This window comes from Rhinolophus ferrumequinum, chromosome X (assembly GCF_004115265.2).
Source record: "Rhinolophus ferrumequinum isolate MPI-CBG mRhiFer1 chromosome X, mRhiFer1_v1.p, whole genome shotgun sequence".
Lineage (NCBI taxonomy): Eukaryota > Metazoa > Chordata > Mammalia > Chiroptera > Rhinolophidae > Rhinolophus > Rhinolophus ferrumequinum.
In genome coordinates this window covers 5513579-5535033 of record NC_046284.1, presented here as the reverse complement: position 1 = coordinate 5535033, position 21455 = coordinate 5513579, and the positions used below count along the sequence as shown (strand labels likewise).

The 21455-nt window shown below is 39.0% G+C and overlaps 1 protein-coding gene across 4 annotated transcripts in view; it reads left to right on the top strand.

Annotated features, from left to right (window-relative positions):
- BRCC3 (BRCA1/BRCA2-containing complex subunit 3) overlaps window positions 1-4036 on the top strand; it is a 51358-nt gene extending 47322 nt beyond the window's left edge. For 3 of the 4 annotated variants that reach the window (XM_033114701.1, XM_033114719.1, XM_033114729.1), the window contains one exon: window positions 920-4034. The gene's annotated coding sequence lies outside the window, so the exon portion shown is untranslated. Of the gene's footprint in view, window positions 1-919 lie in introns of all 4 variants that reach the window. The other variant, XM_033114709.1, reaches the window with a different exon arrangement.
- Window positions 4037-21455: the final 17419 nt, after the last annotated feature.

The window sequence follows — 21455 nt, the reverse complement described above, 5'->3', positions numbered from 1 at the left end:
ATGATTTAAGTAGAATATGAAAGGCTTTTTTTTTTTCTCCCCCCTAAAGGCTATGGAAGATACACTGGCAAGGACAACCTGTAACAAGATGTCTGGGGAGTTTGTTTATTTTAAATGTTTATTTTCTCCTTGTTTAACTTGAAAATCTTTATTTCCATTTTCAGATACACTCACTCCTTAGAATAAGCTAAAGGAAGGAGAGTAATGTTTCAGTTTGGTAGCCACAATGTTTATGATGGACAAGTAAATAAGTACACAAGGGTTAGTTATGTCTTCCTTCTTGATCTCTGAACTATGTATTCTGAGATACCTATCAAAGTTGAATCTATGTGGGTGCCTTTCTAACCAAATAGATGAGTTCTATCATGTTTGACTGTCAAGCAAATTTGTATCAAGCAGATCCTATTTACCTAGGAACTTCCTGTAACATAAATGTGTTTTTTCCAGAAATATAAATATTTAGGATTTAGGATGTAACAAAAATCATACTTCAAAAAGTTCTGTTGCATTATTCTTACTATGTGTCACCACAAACGGTAAGTATGTCTTCAGAAAAGAGTCAAGCCTGTTTCATACTAGAAATTAAAGTGGGGTGGAGGAGGTGGAAAGAAGGAAAACAAAGAGAGCCTCAATCTCAACAACAGTGACAAAGGATTGTGCGTTGTTTTTTCCTTATTCCTGCTTAGACTTTGTTTTTCATATTTCAAAGTGTGGTCCAGAACCACCTGCACCAGAATCACTTGGAAATCAAAATTCATCTCTGGGGGTGGAACCCAGATATTTTCATGAACTCCCCAGATGATCCTAAGGCATACTGAAGTTTGAAAACCGCTACCGTAGGGCATATGCAGTGAAATGCGATTATTTTCCCTAATTTTCCATAGCCACAGCTCTTCTCTATCCTTTTCTTTCCCCATAGGAAGGATGAAAATATCCAGGTGTAAAATTAATTAAGCTAAATCAATTTTGAAGAAAAAGTTGGAGGATTCACATTACCTGACTTCAAGACTTACTATAAAGCTAGAGTAATCAAAATGGTATGGTATATACCCAACTGATTTTGACGAAGGTACAGAAGCAGCTCAATGGAGGAAGGATAGTGTTTTCAACACATGATGCTGGAGTAATTGGACACCCATAGGACAAAAAAAAAAAGAGAAAGAAAGAACATTGACCGAAACTGCATACCTTATACAAAAATTAACTCAAAATGTATCATGGACTTAGATGTAAGATATAAAACTATAATGATTTTAGAAATAAAATCATGGAAAAATCTTCAGTACCTTGGGCTAGGCAACAAGTTTTTGGCCTTCACCCCAAAAGCACAATCCTAAAAGGAAAAAGATGATATATTGAACTTCATCAAAATGAAAAACTTTTGCTCTACAAAAAAATTAACAGGAGGAAGAGAATTATTTTCAAACCATATATATGATCAATTTAGAATATATAACAGTAAAAAACAAACAATATAATTAGAAAATGAGCAAAAGACATAAGGACATTTCACTAAAGGATATATGGATGACAAATAAGCACATGAAAAGATGTTGAACTTCATTAGTCATCAGGGAATGGAAATTAAAACCACAATGATTTACGTCTACTTATCAGAATGGCTAAAACAAAAATTTGAAAATACTGGATGCTGGTGAGCATACAAACTGGATCTTTCATGCATGGCTGATAGGAATGTAAAATGATGCAGCCACTCAGGAAAAGAGTTCGGAAATGTTAACAAACTTAAACATACACATACCACATGACTCAGCAGTTGAACTCCTGGACATTTATCACAGAGAAATGAAAACCTATGTGGTATGAAAACTTATACACAGATGTCCTTAGCATTTTTATTTGTAATAGCCCTAAACAGGAAGCAATCCAGATATCCCGCAATTGAGTGAGTGGCTAAACCACCCATCCATACCATGGGATACTACTCTTCAATGAAAAGGAACAGACTATTGATACAACTTGGATGGACCTCAAGGATAATATGATGAATGAAAAAAGCCAGTCTCAAAAGGTCACATTCTATATGATTGGATTTATATAACATTCTTGAAATGACACAATTATAGAAATGAAGAACAGAGTAATGGTTGCCAGGGATAGGGACTGGAGGGGGTATGGGATATGTGTGACTATCAATGGATAACACAAGGAATTCCTTTGTGCTTGATGGAACACTTCTGTATCTTGATTATGGTATTGATTAAATGAATTTATATCTGCCAAAATGACATAGACTTACACCCACAAATGAAGGCATGTAACATCGGGTGAATCTGAATAGGTCTGCAGCCTAGTAAGGAGTATTGTACCATTTTCAGTATGTTGGTTTTGAAGTTGTACTATACTTATGTAAGCTCTCATTACTGGGGGAAACTGGGCGAAGGGTACATGGGACCCCTGTACTATTTTTGCAACTTCCTGTAAGTCTATAATTATTGCAAAATAATAAATTGTAAGCACTAAATAAGGTACTAGCAGTTATGGTACTTATTTTATGAAATCAGAAAAGAGTGATAAAGAAAAAAATCTGTGGGGAGTAAAATGATTTGAATATTTTTACAGGCCAACCTTGAACACACACCCCTTTCCCTTTCTGGGCCCATTTTCTTGGTTTAGGAGTTTAGAGTAGATGATCACCAAGGTTCCTTTTAGCTCAGTGTTCAGTCTTTAAAAGTGTTAAGCATCACAAGGAACAGTGATGTCAACAAGATGTGGCATTACTTTCCCACCTGCACCTATCTGGCTTACGTTTACACAATCTACTGCATCTGCATACAACCCTGTATCCCCTTTTGGTCAGCAGAGTCTCTGTTTTCAATCACAACCCACCGATTCTCTGATGGGAACAATTTACACTTGCTTTCTGTTTTCTCGTCTCCTATTCGATCAACTCATTGTATTCTGACCTCCGCCCACATCACTCCATTCAAACCACTCCTGCCAAAGTCGTCAATGACCTCCACAATAGTGAAAGTCAATAGATGCTTTTCCTGTCCTTCACGAATCTCTCAGTATTGACACAATTGGCCAGTGTTGTTTGAAACCTATCTCTTTTGGCTTATGCAATTCTACTCTTTTCTGATTTTTCTCTTTGGCTGTTTCTTCTCAAATTCATTCATAGGCTTCTCTATCTTTGCTTGCCTATAAGCAGCTGACAGATAAATCTGTGTCTCCTTCCAGACCTGAATCTGAACTCCAGACCTACATTTCTACCTGTCAGCTACATGTTTCCACTTGGCTGTCTCAATGGCACATCAGCCAGCAATCGGTTACATTAAACACATAAATAAATTGAGCAAATAAGTAAATATATTGAGGAAAGGGGGAGCTAGGTTCCTCAGTGTCAGAGAAATGATTTACAAACATGAAAGGGGGGAGGGTACAAAGAACCTCATAGTGTTGACGGAAGTATTAATACGAACTTTTTCAAAGGAAACAAAATTATATATGCACAGATAGAGATATGCACATACATACATACATACCTTTTCTTGCTCTGTCCACTAAAAGATACTAGAAGAAGTGATACTTTGGTAGCCATGAGCACATGCAACACCCAAATATTGGTTCTCAAATACTGTTCTTCACGAAAGGTAACCAGCTGCACTCCTTCCCCCCCCAACACACACCACCACCACGTGAGAAATGTCTGGTTCCAAGGCTGGGGCAGATAGTATGAGATAAGCTGAGCCCATCTTTTTGAGACATACAGTAAGGAAATGGGTCCAACCTGAAAAGGGTTCCCATTGGCCAAATCTGGGACAATTTGTGTATCAAAATAATGAGAGTAAAGGATTATAACCCTTTGAATAACATAAGAATCTGAATCCGCACTGATAAAAAGAAATGTGTAGATCAGGAGGAAAGAAAGTTCTTAAGTAGAAACCAAGTAGTAAATGTAGAAGGAATGATGAAATTAGGAATCCGCCTTTGGGTAATCATAATAGTGGCTGATTCAGGTGGGAGTTATCAGTGGATGCTAAGGCAGATTGATGGGTGTGTTGCCATGCTGAAGGTTGGTGGGAAGAAAAGCAGGGTTGAATAATAATGATAATAATAATAATAGAAAAGCAGGTTTATTCAGAATCCCAGCATTCTGGGAGGAATTCTGGGAGGCCCCTGTCCAAAGACCACCCCCATACCCCCACGCCCCCACCTCCCACCCAGCAAGGCCAAAAGGTTTTCTAAGCAGGTAAGGGGAGACAGAAGAAAGGAGAGGGGAAGTTAGGCAATTCCTGGAAAAAGGCGCTTCCCAGAGAATGGTGTGTTTCAGGGATAGGAGTGGATCTTATGCAGATGCAAAAACATCTTTCAAGTCTTGGAGGTTTCCTTGAGGAACCAGGGCCATTGAGCCTGGTATGCATACAGTCTGGAGTAAATAGAACCATTGACACTGGTATGCATAGTAAATGTATGGTAAACAGTCATTAAGGTTTGGGGGAGGGAACGGAAGCAAAGAAAAACTTTCAAAAAGTCCCAAGCTAAACTACACTGTAAAATCGAATTACACTAGAAGTTTAAATCTCAAAATAGAAGACACAGTGTCACCCTTACAGTTGGAGGTTTAACTATCAAGGACATGAAAAATAGGAAAAGGCCAAGGAGTTTCCCCAGACTGAGAGATTTAAGACATGAAAACTAAGTGTACATTTGTGTTCCTGTATTGGATTTTGAACCAGAAAGGAAAAATAAATTCTTAGGACAGTGCAATATTTGTTTGTTTTAATTTTACTGGGGAATATTGGGGAACAGTTTGTTTCTACAGGGCCCATCAGCTCCAAGTCAAGTCGTCCTTCAATCTAGTTGTGGAGGGCGCAGCTCAGCTCCAAGTCCAGTTGCGGTTTTCAATCTTTAGTTGTAGGGGACACAGCCCACCATCCCATATGGGAATTGAACCAGCAACCTTGTTGTTGAGAGCTTGCTCTCTAATCAACTGAGCCATCAGGCCGCCCCTCTGGAGGCTCAACGGCAGCTTGTTGTCTTCAATCTAGTTGTGGAGGGTGCAGCTGACTGGCCCATATGGGAATTGAACGGGCAACACTTTTGTTCAGAGCTCGCACTCTAACCAACTGAGCCGTCCGGCCACCCCCAGGACAGTGCAATATTTGAATGGGGCCTTTGGATTGGATTGTAGTGTTGTATACCCTAATTTGGAGGGATATGTGTATAGGACAACAGCTCTGCCATGGTGTCCTGGTGCCCATATGGTATCCACATATGCCACATAGGCAAGGCTTGAACTACAGCTGACCTGAGTGTTGGCAGGACAGCCTGAGGTCCTCCTGTTATATGACAGGATAGAGACCTAGAAAGAACTTCTCTGAGGCCATCTGCCACCCACCTCCCTACCTCCTGTCATAAGCCAGTTCCTCATTGCCCTCCTGGGCTCTAATGAGGTAAAAGGATCACTCACTGCCTCACCCCTTTCAGGGCATAAACGTAGATGATAAAACTGCCTAGCTGTAGTCTAGCGGGGGCTCCTCAACAATGGGCTTTCTCACAATTCACAATGCAGTCATCCAGCCCCTTTCATTTAATTTTTGTCCATTTTGGTGTGTGGGACAAAGACCACGGAGCTGGTACCTTTGGTTTCTCTTTCGTTTGCTGACTATGTAAGTAATAAACTGAATCTTAAAAAGGCTTCTGTGACTTAACCAGCCAAATCTGTCAGTCTTGTGCTTGTGCTTGACAAATCTGCTCGAGTTCAGATGCCCTTTTAAAAGATAAACAGGGCCAGGTTAGGAGATAAGATAGACCCCCCCCCCAGGATCTAGTAGCACCTAAGTGTTGAGTGAAAGCAGGGCAAGTTAGGGATCCCCCCCCCACGTGCTCAGAGGCTACATGGTCTGGGTTAGAGGATATAAAAGGACTGCCGGGATCCAATAGCATATGCCACCTGTTGATATATATTTGATAGTTAAGTAGCAGGAAGTAGGACTGAAACAAGCCACCTAATTGGTGCCTTAGCTGCCATTAAAAGTTCATTTCTTATAGCTGACAAAAGGCCACTTAAAATCAAGAGGCAAGTCAAAGCAGTGCTTGCTGGTTTGAGCAGCTTTGCAGCCACCCCTAAATTGCTCCCTCCTTTACCTTAACTTCAGCAACTTGTGAAAGAAGAAACTTCAGTCAGCTTCCAGTATGACAGTATGAGGCGATCTGCAGACACACTCCCCAGTGAAACTGGTGAAAATTATTTTTAAGAAGAAATTAAAGTCTCTGAAAGTATTCCTAAGGGCAAACAGCAAGTCAAAAATATTCAAGAAAATCTAAAAAATTGGTAAGCATCTCCAGTATTTGAACTGAGAACAGCTCCCTTCTTCCCTTCACCCAGCTTACAGAGGAGACTCCACTGCAGAATGGTGTAGCCAAGAACACAGAGTTCCCTCCCCCCAGCTCCCAGTTGCAAGGCTTTCTTCCCAGAAGGAGCAGGACTTCAGCATTTGTCATCCTGCCCCTTGCTACCTGTTGCTGAGGCTAAGTCCCAGGCAAAAGCAGTTGAGAGGTGGGGGCTCTCTTCTCTCATCCAGCTTTCACTCATAGGATGGAGACTCTAAATTGGGCATGGTGCACTGAGAGTATTGGGTACCACATAACCCTTGTCCCAGCTCATGAGGTGGTGGTTCCATACCAGGAGAGGGAAGCTGAAAGGACCTTAGGCTACTGCCCCCTCATCCACTGACTGCTTACCTCCTGGGGGGAGGGAGGGAGTGTCACTCAGAGAGAAGCTTGCCATTGTCCCTATCCTCTGGTCCAAAGGCCTGGCTCAGAGATTTTGCCTAGGAAGAGAAATAGACTATAAAACAGTTAGCTCCTAATCACTCCCCAGAAGAACTGACTTCATTTGCAACAGAATGTGAAGTTCAAGCCTAAAGACACTTGCAAAAATGATAGAGATTGTGGTGAAAGCCAATTTGTTGACTGAGTGAATAGCCAGAACAATCTTGAAGAACAAAGTAGGAGGAACACAATTCCAGATTTCAAAACTTATACAAAACAATGATAGTCAAGATAATTTGCTACTGTCACAAGGATAGACATACACAAGGATAGATCATTGGAATAAATTGGGAGTCCAGAAATAAGCACACATCTGGGATCAACTTATTATCAACAAAGATGCCAGGACTATTGCATGGGGAAAGAATAGTGTTTTCAACACCTGGTGATTGGACAATTGGATACCCACAAGTAATGGAATAAAGTTGGACCTCTACACCGCACCATATTCAAATATGAACTCAAAATGTTTCAATGACCTAAATGTAAGAACTAAAACGATAAAACATTAGAAGAAAACATAGCAGTAAATCTTCATGACTTTGGTTTTGGCAATAATATTTTTGCTATGATACCAAAAGCACAAGCAACAAAACAAAAAGTACATAAATTGAACTTCATGAAAATTGAAACTTTTTTGTACATCAAAGGAAATTATCAAAAAGTGAAAAGACAACCCAGGGAATGAGAAAACTATTTGTAAGTCATATAAATAAGAATCTAGTATCCAAAATAAAGAACTTTGACCTCTCTCTCTCTCTTTCTCTCTCTCTCTCACTCATTCATTCATTCACACACACACACATATGCACACACCAATTAAAAATGGGCAAAGGATCTGAATATACATTTCTCCATTGAAACTATACAAACTGTCAATAAGCACATGAAAAGATCATCAGGGAAATGCAAATCCAAACCATGAGTTACCACTTCAAACACACTAGAATAAAAAACGGATGATAATTACAAGTGTTGGCAAGGATGTGTAGAAACTGTAACCCTCGTACACTGCTGGTAGGAATGTAAAATGGTGCAGTCAATTTAGACAATAGTCTGGTGGTTCCTCCAAAAGTTAAGCATAGTATGTTACCATAAGAACCAGCAACTCTACTCCTAGGTCTGTATCCCACAGAATTGAAAACAGGTATTCAAACAAAAAGTCATACATGAATGCTCATAAAGGAACTAATCAAAATAGCCAAAAGGTGAAAACAACCCAAATATCCATTAAATGTAATGGATAAACAAAAGTGGTCTATCCATACAATGGAATATTATTCAGTCATAAAAAGGAGTGAATTACAGATACTTACTACAACACGGATGAACCTTGAAAACATTATGCAAATTGAAAGTACACACAAAAGGACACATATTGTATAATTCCACTTGTATGAAATGTCCACAACAGGGAAATCCATAGAGACAGAAAGCAGATTAGTGGCTGCCAGGGGCTGAAGGGAGGGGGCGGGGATACAGGGATGAAAGCAAAAAGGTACTGGGTTTCTTTTACAGGTGATGAAAATATTCTAAAGTTTACTGTGGTTGCACAACTCTATGACTAGTACTAAAAAGCATTGAATTGTCCACTTTAAGGGGGTGAATTGTATTGTATGTAAATTATGTCTCAATAAAGTTGTTTATAGAAATTTTAAAAAAAGAAAAATCATCTTCTCTGAAGCTGCAGGCTGGCCTCTTCCTCTCTGTTCTGCACTCCCTAAGTTCCTAGCTGAGGGGATAAGATGTAGTATCTCTTTTTGTTAAAACAAAACAGGTCAGAAGCATGGTGGCATGAGAGATCCCCTGGATCTTTCTCCTTGAAGTTCCAAGTTGAACAGCTATAATTCAACAAAGGATTCCCTGTGCAACACACAAACACGTCTGAGATATCTGCACATCGAAACATCTGAAGGTGGGCTAATTGGGGCAAACGGGAGGAGGGTAGGGAGAAGTGCAGAGACGGGGTCCATGGGATGCAGCCTGGAGCTCACTAAAGTCCTGGGAGAGGGGAGGATACCGACTGCAGGTGCACTGTCTGTGGCCCTGAGCATTCCTGCCTGAGTGACCAGCATATAATACACCTGAACTCAGCAACCAGGGCAGAGACGGAATACAGATGTGCGATAGCTGTGGTCTAGCAGTTGCCACTGTTAGACAGAAAACAAAGACATGGAGCCCGGCTACCTTTCCCCACCCTCCCAGAGCTTGCCTCCCCGCACCCTCCCAGAACTAGCAGCAGATACCAGAAGAAACTAGCAGTGAGTATTGGGTTACAAAGTAGAATGTCTACAGAGAACTGGAGAGACAGTTCCTGAGCAGCTGTCGCAGTGTGGCTAATCCCAGTGACAAAGGTGGACACACAGAGGTGAGGCAGCTGAGGTCTGGCAGTCACCATTACTGGGAGGAAAACAAAGCCACAAACACACCAGCAGCCTCTCCCAGCCCAGCCCACCCCCACCTTTCATTGCTGATCTCATTTGGGGCACCTGGGACAGCTCAGACAACCCAGCACTTCATCTGGCTGCAGGGGCTTTCAGGGTTCAAATTCCATCACCCACCACATTCTCCCACAGGGATGGTGCCCTGAGACCAAGGGAACCTGGGCATTTAACACCACCTTGCAGAGATCCGAGAAGCCAGAGTAGTGCAAGAGAAAATAAAATACTTGAGCTCCAGCACCACTTACTGGAAAACAAAAGAAAGACCTCCTCTTATTAAACTGTTAAAGAGGTATCACTCTTAAAAAAATAAATAAATAAAAAGCAGAGTTCATTCCTATAAATGCCTAGGCAAAGAAATAATCCATCCAATAACGTGAACAACCAAGGTATCAAGCAGCTCAGAAAATGAAAAATCTCCAGAAAATAAAGTTAAAGACATGCAAATATGTCATTTAAATGACATACAATTCAAGATTGCAGTTCTGATAAAACTCAACAAGGTTCAAGAAAACTCAGATAGGCAGTTTAATGAACTCAGAAATAAGATCAACGAACAAAAGGAATACTTTACCAAACAGATTGAAACTTTAAAATGGAACGAAATAGAAATTCTGGAGCTGAAGACCTGAATAAAAGAGATGAAGAATGAAATAGCAAGCTTAAGAAACAGAGCTGACCAGATGGAGGAAAGAATTAGTGGTATCAAAGATAGAAATCTGGGGCCGGCCTGGTGGCTCAGGTGGTTAGAGCTCCATGCTCCTAACTCCGAAGGCTGCCGGTTCGATTCCCACATGGGCCAGTGGGCTCTCTACCACAAGGTTGCTGGTTCAACTCCTCGCGTCCCACAAGGGATGGTGGGCTGTGCCCCGTGCAACTAGAAAACGGCAACTGGACCTGGAGCTGAGCTGCGCCCTCCACAACTAAGACTGAAAGGACAACAACTTGAAGCTGAACGGCACCCTCCACAACTAAGATTGAAAGGACAACAACTTGACTTGGAAAAAAGTCCTGGAAGTACACACTGTTCCCCAATAAAGTCCTGTTCCCCTCCCCCCCCAAAAAAAAAGATAGAAATCTGGAAATGACCTAAATGGAAAAGAAAGAGAATTGAGAGTAAAAAAAAAAAAAAAGAAAAAAAATCTATAAGAAGTATCTGACTACATCAGAAAGAGCAATATAAGGATTGACGTCATCAAAATGGCGGCGTGAGGTGAGCCTCTGTAAAGCTCCCCTGGAATTTACAACTAATTAAACAACAATAACTCCACAAAGGACTCCCTGCACAGCAGACAGGCAAGACGAAGAGGCCCACTACTGAATTCACCTAAAGGTGGGCGAATCGCGCGAGCAGGGGAGGAGGGAAGGGAGAAATGCGGAGACGGAGCCGTGGGAGCGCAGGACGCAGACCTAGCTCAGTGCTCCGAGCTCGCTGCATCCCGGAACTACTGCAGCTGCGGGAGAGGGAAGAATTCGGACTGCTAGGGCTCTGCGTATGGCCCATAGGGGTGAGGGGGCAGCATATAACACGGCTGAACCCAACACTCACGGCAGAGACCTTGGAGAAAAGACTGAGGGAAGAAGGCTGAAAACGGTGGTTTAAGCCCTCACTGCCGAGCAGAGAACAGAAGCCTTAGGCTCTGAGACTAGCCGCTCCCTCCATACCCTCCCAGAGCTCGCCCTGCCCCCACCTGCCTGGTGCTAGAAGCAGAACAGTAGCAGTGTCAGATCAAAAGAACAGAATATTTGCTGTTCTGAGAACTCTGGACCACAGACACAGATTCACAGCCCAACATAGTTCCACAGATTCATAGCTCCGGCAAAGGGGAGGGAGCTGTGGAAGCAGGACCAGCTGTGGTGGTGGTCACCGTCATTGCTCTGGACCACCTCTCACAACTCACCCCGCCCCTGGCCCCACCTATCTGGGTGGATCCCTGCAGAAGTAAACAGAACTGCTGAAACATAGGGCCTCTGAATCTGGTGCAGGAAGAGCTTTGGAACTTCAAAAGCTCTCCGCATGCCCACACGGACACTGTGCCCTGTAACCCAGGTGAACTATTAACAGAGGAGAAACCCGTCTCCCAGGGAATCCCCCCATTGTGTGAGAAGCCGGAATAATGCAGAGAAAACATAACACTACCGTGTGAGAGAGAAAAAAAAGCTGCAGTCGGAGAGAAAATAAAACATTCTACCAACAAGTACTGGAAAACAAAAGAAAGACCTCTTCCTATCAACCTGTTGCAGAAGCCACTCCTGTAGATATCTAGGAAGAGAAATAATAAATCAGTAATTGCCATGAATAACCAAGGCAACAAGACAGCTCAGAAAGAAAGTGAAAAGTCTCCAGAAAAGGAACTTAAAGATATGGAAATATGTGACTTAAATGACAGAGATTTCAAGATTGCAGTTCTGTAAAAACTCCACGAGATGCAACAAAACACAGAAAGGCAGTTTAATGAACTCAGAAACACAATCAAAGAACAACATGAGCATTTTCTGAAAGAGATTGAAATTTTAAAAAAGAACCAAATAGAATTTCTGGAGATTAAGAAATCAATAGAAGAAATTAAAAAAGAAATACCCAGCTGAGGTAGTAGAGTTGACCAGATGGAGGAAAAAATCAGTGACATTGAAGATAGAAACCTGGAAATGACATGGATGGAAGAAGAAAGAGACTTCAGACTTAAAAGAAATGAAAGAACTCTACAACAACTTTCTGACTCCATCAGAAAGAGCAATATAAGAATAATGGGCATACCAGAAGGAGAAGAAAGAGAGAAGGGAACAGAGAATATATTCAAACAAATTGTTGATGAGAACTTCCCAAACTTGTGGACAGAACTGGATCCTCGAATCCAAGAAGCAAATAGAACACCTAATTACCTCAATCCCAACAGGACTTCTCCAAGGCACATTGTATTGAAGCTGTCTAAAATCAACGACAAAGAAAGAATCCTCAAGGCAGCCAGGAAAAAGAAGACGGTAACCTACCAAGGAAAGCCCATTAGATTATCATCAGATTTCTCAGCAGAAACTCTAAAAGCCAGGAGGGAGTGGAACCAAATATTCAAACTATTGAAAGAAAAATTATGAGCCAACAATAACGTATCCAGCAAAGATATCCTTTAGATATGAAGGAGGAATAAAGACCTTTTCACACATACAGAAGCTGAGGGAATTTTCTAATACATGACCTGCACTAAAAGAAATACTAAAGGAGGCTATTCGACCACCATCAACAGGGACAATTTGTGGCAACCAAAACATAACAAGGGGGAGAGTAAAGGCCTGAACCGGAATATGGGAATGGAGAAAGTAAGCGTGCTGAAGAAAATAGAATACTCTAAATATCAAACTTTCTTTTACATAAACTTAAGGGTAACCACTCAAAAAAAATCAAGAACTGAAATATGTACTGTAATAAAAGAAGAAACAGAGGGAAACACCATAGAATACCACCACACAGAAATAACAGACAAAAACAAAAAGGCAAAGAAACAATGGAGACACAGTCTTACCAGGAAACTAAAGATAGAATGACAGGAAATCCTCATATATCAATAATCACCCTAAATGTAAATGGTCTCAACTCACCAATAAAAAGGCACAGAGTAGCATATTGGATCACAAAACTAAACCCAACCGTATGCTGTCTCCAAGAGACACATCTCAGCTACAAGGACAAGCATAGACTCAAAGTGAAAGGGTGGAAATTGACACTCCAAGCAAATGGTACCCAGAGAAAATCAGGTGTAGCCATAATGATATCAGATGAAACAGACTTCAGGGTGAAAAAGATAACAAGCGACAAAGATGGACAGTTCATAATGGTAAAGGGGATTATACAACAAGAAGACATAACAGTCATCAATATTTATGCCCCCAATCGGGAGCACCGAAATATACCAAACTACTAACAGAACTAAAGGGAGAAATTGATCAAAACACAATTATACTAGGGGACTTAAATACATCATTTACAGGTATGAATAGATCATCCAAACAGAAAATAAATAACAAAATAGCAGCCCTAAATGACACATTAGATGAAATGTACATAATTGACATATATAGAGCACTTCATCCTAAAACATCAGACTATACATTCTTTTCTAGTGTACATGGAACATTCTCAAGGATAGACCATATATTGGGACATAAAATCAGCCTCAGCAAATTTGAGAAGATTGAAATCATATCAAGCATATTCTCTTATCACAAGGCTTTGAAACTGGATATCAACTGCAAAAAGAAAGCAGGAAACAACACAAATACATGGAGATTAAACAACATACTTTTAAAGAACGACTGGGTCAAAGAAGAAATTAGAGGAGAGATCAAAAGATACATACAAACAAATGAGAATTTAAATACATCCTACCAAAACTTTTGGGATGCAGCGAAAGCAGTTTTAAGAGGGAAATTTATATCACTATAGGCCTATCTCAAGAAACAAGAAAAATTCCAAATAAATAACCTCATGTTACACCTTAAAGAACTAGAAAAAGAAGAGCAAATGAAACCCAAGGCCAGCAGAAGAAAGGAAATAACAAAAATCAGAGCAGAACTAAATGAAATAGAGAACAAAAAGACAACAGAAAAAATTGAGACAAAGAGCTTTGAAAAGTTTAACAAAATTGACAAACCCTTGGCTAGACTCACTAAGATAAAAAGAGAGAAGACACTAATTAACAAAATCAGAAATGAAAAAGGGGAAATTATCACGGGCACCACAGAAATACTAAGGATCATCCAAAAATACTATGAAGGACTATATGACACCAAATTCAATAACCTAGAAGAAATGGACAAGTTCTTAGAAACATATAGCCTTCGAAGGCTGAACCATGAAGAACTGGAAAATCTAAACAGACCGATCACCAGTAACGAAATTGAATCAGTCATCCAAAACCTTCCCATAAGCAAAAGCCTGGGACCAGATGGCTTCACTAGTGAATTCTACCAAACCTTCAAAGAGGATCTAATACCAATGATGCTCAAACTCTTCAAAAAAATTGAAGAAGAGACAGTACTCCCAAACTCATTTTATGAGGCCAACATTACCCTGATACCAAAATCTGGTAAGGACAACACAAAAAAAGAAAACTACAGACCAATATCTCTGATGAATACAGATGCAAAAATCCTAAACAAAATTCTAGCAAATCGAATAGAACAATGCATTAAAAAGATTATTCATCATGACCAAGTGGGGTTCATCCCCGGGGCACAAGGATGGTTCAACATCTGCAAATCCATCAATGTGATACATCACATAAACAAAATAAAGGACAAAAATCATATGATTATATCAATTGATGCAGAAAAAGCATTTGACAAGATACAACATCCATTTATGACTAAAATACTTAATAAAATAGGTATAGAAGGAAAATAGCTTAACATAATAAAGGCCATATATGACAAGCCCTCAGCTAATCTCATAATTAATGGTGAAAAACTGAAGCCTTTTGCTCTATGTTCAGGAACACGAGAGGGCTGTCCCCTATCACCTGTGCTTTTCAACATAGTGTTGGAAGGCCTTGCCAGAGCAGTCAGGCAAGAGAAAGAAGTAAAAGGCATCCACATTGGGAATGAAGAAGTTATATTGTCATTCTTTGCAGATGACAGGATGTTTTATATAGAAAACCCTAAAGACTCCACCAAAAAGCTATTAGAAACAATCAACAAATACAGTAAAGTTGCTGGCTACAAAATCAACGTACAAAAGTCCATTGCATTCCTATATACTAACAATGAAATCTCAGAAAAAGAAATACAAAAAACAATTCCTTTTGCAATTACAGCAAAAAGAATAAAATACCTAGGAATAAACTTAACCAAGGATGTGAAGGACCTATATGCTGAAAACTAAAAGACAATTTTGAAAGAAATCGAAGAAGACACAAAGAAATGGAAAGACATTCAATGCTCATGGATTGGAAGAATCAACATAGTTAAAATGGTCGTATTACCCAAAGCAATATACAGCTTTAATGCAATCCCCATCAAAATCCCAATGGCATTTTTTGAAGAAATAGAACAAAAAATCATCAGATTTGTTTGGAACCACAAAAGACCCCGAATAGCCAAAGCAATCTTAAGAAAAAAGAGCAATACTGCAGGTATCACACTCCCTGACTTTAGCTTGTACTACAGGGCTCCAATAATCAAAACAGCATGGTATTGGCAGAAAAACAGACACATAGACCAATGGAATAGAATTGAGAACCCAGAAATAAAAACACATAAATATGGACAGATAATTTTTGACAAAGAAGCTAAAAACATACAATGGAGGAAAGACAGCCTCTTCAATAAATGGTGCTGGGAGAATTGGAAAGCCACGTGAAAAAGAATGAAACTGGACTGCTATCTGTCACCATGTACCAAAATTAATTCAAAATGGATCAAAGACTTAAGCATAAGACCTGACACAATAAACTGCATAGAAGAAAACATAGGTAACTAAACTTATGGACCTTGGGTTCAAAGAGCATTTTATGAATTTGACTCCAAAGGCAATGGAAGTAAAAGCTAAAATAAACGAATGGGACTATATGAAACTTAAAAGCTTCTACACAGCAAAAGAAACCATCGACAAAATAAAGAGGCAACCAACGGAATGGGAGAAGGTTTTTGCAAACAGTGCCTCCGATAAGGGGCTAATATCCAAAATATACAAGGAACTCATGAAACTCAACAACAAAAAAACAAACAACCCAACTGAAAAATGGGCAGAGGACCTGAAGAGACATTTCTCCAAAGAGGACATACAAATGGCAAATAAACATATGAAAAAATGCTCAACATCACTAATCATCAGAGAAATGCAAATAAAAACCACAATGAGATATCACCTCACCCCAGTCAGAATGGCTATCATCAACAAGAAAAATAGTAACAAGTGTTGGAGAGGCTGTGGAGAAAAAGGAACCCTCATACACTGTTGGTGGGAATGCAGACTGGTGCGGCCGTTATGGAAGGCAGTGTGGAGGTTCCTCAAAATATTACGAATAGAATTACCATATGACCCAGCAATCCGTCTCCTGGGTATCTACCAAAAAATCTCTGAAAACATTTATCCATAAATACACGTGTGCTCCAATGTTCATTGCAGGTTTGTTTACGTTGGCCAAGCCATGGAAATAACCAAAATGTCCTTCGATAGATGAATGGATAAAGAAGTTGTGGTATATATACACAATGGAATACTATTTGGTGGTAAGAAAAGATGATATAGGAACATTTGTGACAACATGGATGGATCTTGAGAGTATAATGCTAAGCGAAATAAGTCAGACACAAAAAGCAGAGAACCATATGATTTCACTGATATGTGGTATATAAACCAAAAACAACAAAAGAACAAGACAAACAAATGAGAAACAAAAACTCATAGACACAGACAATAGTTTAGTGGTTATCAGAAGGTAAGGGGGCAGGGAGGTGGGAGATGAGGGTAAGGGGGTTCAAGTATATGGTGATGGAAGGAGAACTGACTCTGGGTGAGGAACACACAATGGGATTTATAGATGATGTGATACAGAATTGTACACCTGAAATCTATGTAATTTTACTAACAATTGTCACCCCAATAAGTAAAAAAAAAATTAAAAAATTAAGAGCAATATAAGAATAATGGGCATACCAGAAGGAGAAGAGAGAGAGAGAGAAGGGCACAGAGAGCCTATTCAAACAAATAGTAGATGAGAACTTCCCAAACCTATGGAAAGAACTGGATCCTTGAATCCGAGAAGCTAGCCGAACACCTAATTACCTCAATCCAGAAAGACCTTCTCCAAGGCACATTATATGAAAACTGTCAAAAATTAATGACAAAGAATTCTCAAGGTAGCCAGGGAAAAGAAGATGGTAACCTATAAAGGAAATCCTATTATATTAATATTATCACCAGATTTTTCACCAGAAACTCTACAAGCTAGAAGGGAATGGAAAGAAATAAAAGTGTCCTTAGATAGATGATTGGATAAAGAAGATGTGGTACATATATACAATGTGATACTATTTGGCCATAAGAAAAGATGAAATACTACCACTTGTGACAACATGGATGGATCTTGAGCTTATCACGCTAAGTGAAATAAGTCAGACAGAAAAAGTTTAGAACCATATGACTTCACTTTTCATGGGTATAAAACTGAAAGCAACAAAGAAGACAAACAAAAACTCAGATACAGACACATTTCAGTGGTTAACAGAGGGTAAGGGGAGAGGGGCAGGTAAAACAGGATAAAGGGGGTCCAATATATGGTGACGGAAGGAGATTTGACTTGGGGTGGTGAACACACAGTGTGATACATAGATGATGTATTATAGAATTGTACACCTGAAACCTATGTAACTAAGAATTGTCACCACAAATAAACTTTAAAGAAAAGTGAAAATTAGATTTTCACTTTTGCATCTCTGATGACTATAGATACAAATATCCTCAACAAATTACTAGCAAACCAAATTCAACAGCACAAAAAAGGATCATATAACATGATCAAGTGGGATTTATCTCTGGAATGTAAGAATAGTTAAACATACGTATGCAAATCTTTCCATATGATTCACCACATTAAGAGAATGAAGGCTGAAAACCATATCATCTCAATAAATGCAGAAAAAGCATTTGACAAAATCCAAAGTATTTTCATGATGAAAACTCTATGAATGTACCTCAGCATAATACAACAAGCCCATAGCGAACATCATCCTCAATGGTGAAAGCTGAAGGCTTTTTCTGAAAGGTCAGAAGTAAGACAGGTACCTACTGTCACCACTTCTATTTAACGTAATACTGGTAGTTCTAGGCAGAGCAAATTGGCAAGGAAAAAAGAAAAGCCGTCCAAATTGGAAAGAAGTAAAATTAATCTGTTGCCAGATGTCATGGCCTTATATGTAGAAAAACCTAAACACTTCACCAAAAAAAACAAACAAAAAAACAATGGAACTAGTAAACAAATCCAGTAAAGTTGCAGGATACAAAATCAACAGACACATATCAGTTACACTTTCATACACTAAAAATGAACTATGTGAAAAAGACATTAAGAAAGCATTCCCATATACAATAGCATCAGAAACAATAAAATACTCGAGAATAAATTTAACCAAGGAGGTGAAAGATCTATAAAATAGAAAGTAAGATTTTGATGAAATAATTTGAAGAGACACAAATAAATGAAAACATATCCTGGATTGGAAGAGTATTGCTAAAATGTCCATACTACCTAAAGTGATCTACAGATTCAATGCAATCCCTATCAAAATTCCAATGGCATTTTTCACAGAAATAGAAAAAAAAGATCCTAAAATTCATATGGCACCACAAAAGGCCCTATATAGCCAAAGCAATTCTGGGCAAGAAAAACAAAGCAGGAGGCTTCCTGATTTCAAATGATACTAGAAAACTATAGTTATGAAAATACTATGATACTGGCATAAAAACAGATGCATAGACTGATGGAATAGAATAGAGAGGTCAGAAATAAACCCACACATACACAGTTAATCTTTGACAAGGTCACCAATAATAAACAACAGGGAAAAGATAGTTTTCAATAAATGGTGTTGGGAAAACCAGATATTCACATGCAAAAGAATGAACTTTGACTCTTATCTTTACACCACACATAAAATTGAAATGTATTAAAGACTTAAATATACGACCTGAAACCATCAAACTCCTAGAAGAAAACAAAGGGAAGAAGCTCCTTGACGTTGGTCTTGGTAATAGGTTTTTTTGAATATGAAACCAGAAGCACAGACAAGAAAAGCAAAAATAAACAAGTGGGACTACATCAAACTAAAAAGCCTCTGTACAGCTACTGAAACTATCAACAAAATGAAAGCACAACTTATGTAACGTGTGAAAAGATTTGCAAACCGTATATCTGATAAGAGGTTAGTATCCAAAACATGTAAGGAACTCATACAACTCAATAGCAAAAGAGAAAATAATCCAATTTAAAAACGGGCAAAGGACCTGAATAAACATTTTTCTTAAAAAGCATACAAATAACCAACAGGGATATTAAAAGGTGCTCAACATCACTAATCATTAGGAAAATGGGAACCAAAACCACAGTGAGATATCATCTCACACCTGTTAGGAATGCTATTATAAAAAAGACAAGAGATAACAAGTATTGGTGAGAGTGGATAAAAAGGAACCCTTGTGCACTGTTGATGGGAATGTAAATTAGTATAGTCATTATGGAAAACAGTATGGAGATTCTTCAAAAAATTAAAAAAGTGCTTCTCCCAGTACTAACAGGGCCCAACTCTGCTTAGTTTCCAAGGTCAAACGAGTTTGGGCGCATTCAAGGTGGTTAAAAAGCTCTTGTATTTATCTAAAGAAATCTGAAATACTAATTCAAAATGATGTATGCACCCCTATCTTCACTGCAGCATTATTTACAATAGCCAAGATATGGAAGCACGCTAAGTGCCCATCAATAGACGACTGAATAAACAAGAGGTGGTACATACATACAATGAAATATTACTCAGCCATAAAAAAGAATGAAGTATTACCCTTTCCAACAACATGGATGGACTTAGAGGATATTATGCTTAATGAAATAAGTCAAAGAAAGACAAATACCATATGATTTCACTTATACGGGATCGGAAAATTAAGTTCGTGAACTCATCCCAGTAAAAGTGCTACCTACCTTATTGCTGAATATCACTATGGTCAGATTCGAAGTACTTCCCTTGGGAAGCTATGCACCGATGCCAGCACCTAGTCCACCCTTCAAAGCAGTTTTGGAACTCTTTCTGGAATGGCCATCAGAGCTGTCGTCTTATTACCCTTGATGTCCTGAATGGCATCAAAATGTCTTCCTTTCAATATTTCCTGTATCTTCGTTCAGGTAAAGAAAGAAGTCAGTGGGGGCCAGATCAGGTGAGCAGGAAGGGTGTTCCAATACAGTTATGTTTGCTGGGCTGAAAACTCCCTTACAGACACTGCTGTGTGAGCTGGTGCATTGTCTTGATGCAAGAGCCATGAATTGTTGATGAAAAGTTCAGGTCTTCTAACTTTTTCACATAGCCTTTTCAGCACGTCCAAATAGTAAACTTGGTTAACTGTTTGTCCAGTTGGTACAAATTCATAATGCCTAATCCCTCTGATATAAAAAAAGTTTAACAACATCATTGCAACAAGTTCGTGAACTTAATTGTCAGACCTCGTACATATGTGGAATCTGAAAAACAAAACAAATGAACAGACAAAATAGAAACAGACATAAACTGATGGTTGCCAGATGGGAGAGGTGATGAAAAAGGGTAAGGGATTAAGAAGTACAAATTAGTAGTTACAAAACAGTCATGGAGAAGTAAAGTACTGCATAGGGAATATAGTCAATAATATTGTAATAACAATGTATTATGTCAGATGGGTACTAGATTTGTTGGGGGACCACCTTGATAAGTTATATAAATGTCTAGCCATTGTGCTATATGTCAGAAACCAATGAAATACTGAATGTCAACTGTACTTGAAAAATAAAAGAGCAGTTAAAAAAAACAACCTTTAACGTTCTTTAAAGGAACACGTCAAAATACAGCACAATTTTAATAAAGTAAAATTAACAATATTTGGGCTCCATAAAAAAATTACTAGGTAAAGAAGAAAAATGTGACCCATACAGAACAGAAAAATTGTCAATAGAAACAGAGCCAGAATTGTCAAAGATGAAGGAATTAGCAGACAAGCATTTTAAAGTAACCATTATAACTATTATGAATATCCTTAAGGGTTTAAAGGAAACTGTATACATAATGAGGAGAGCAATGAAAGATAGAAAATAATCAAATGGAAGTCGTAGAGATGAAAAACACAATATTAGAAACACAACCTGTCCTGGATGGGCTTAGCCGAAGATAATGAGACTCTGCAGAAGAAAACATCAGTGAAGACATAACGAAAGAAACTCTCCAACCTGAAGTGTAGTGGGGGGAAGGCTATGAAAAATGAAAATGAATGGAATCTCAGTCACTTGTGATACAATATCAATAATTGTAGGTCAGCCAGTTAGTTCAGTTGGTTCGAGCCCAGTGCTCTTAACAAGGTTGCTGGTTGAATCCCCACAAGGGCCACTGTGAGCTGTGCCCTCCACAACTAGATTGAAACAACTACTTGACTTGGAGCTGATGGGTCCTGGAAAAAACACTTAAATAAATAAAAGTTAAAAAAAA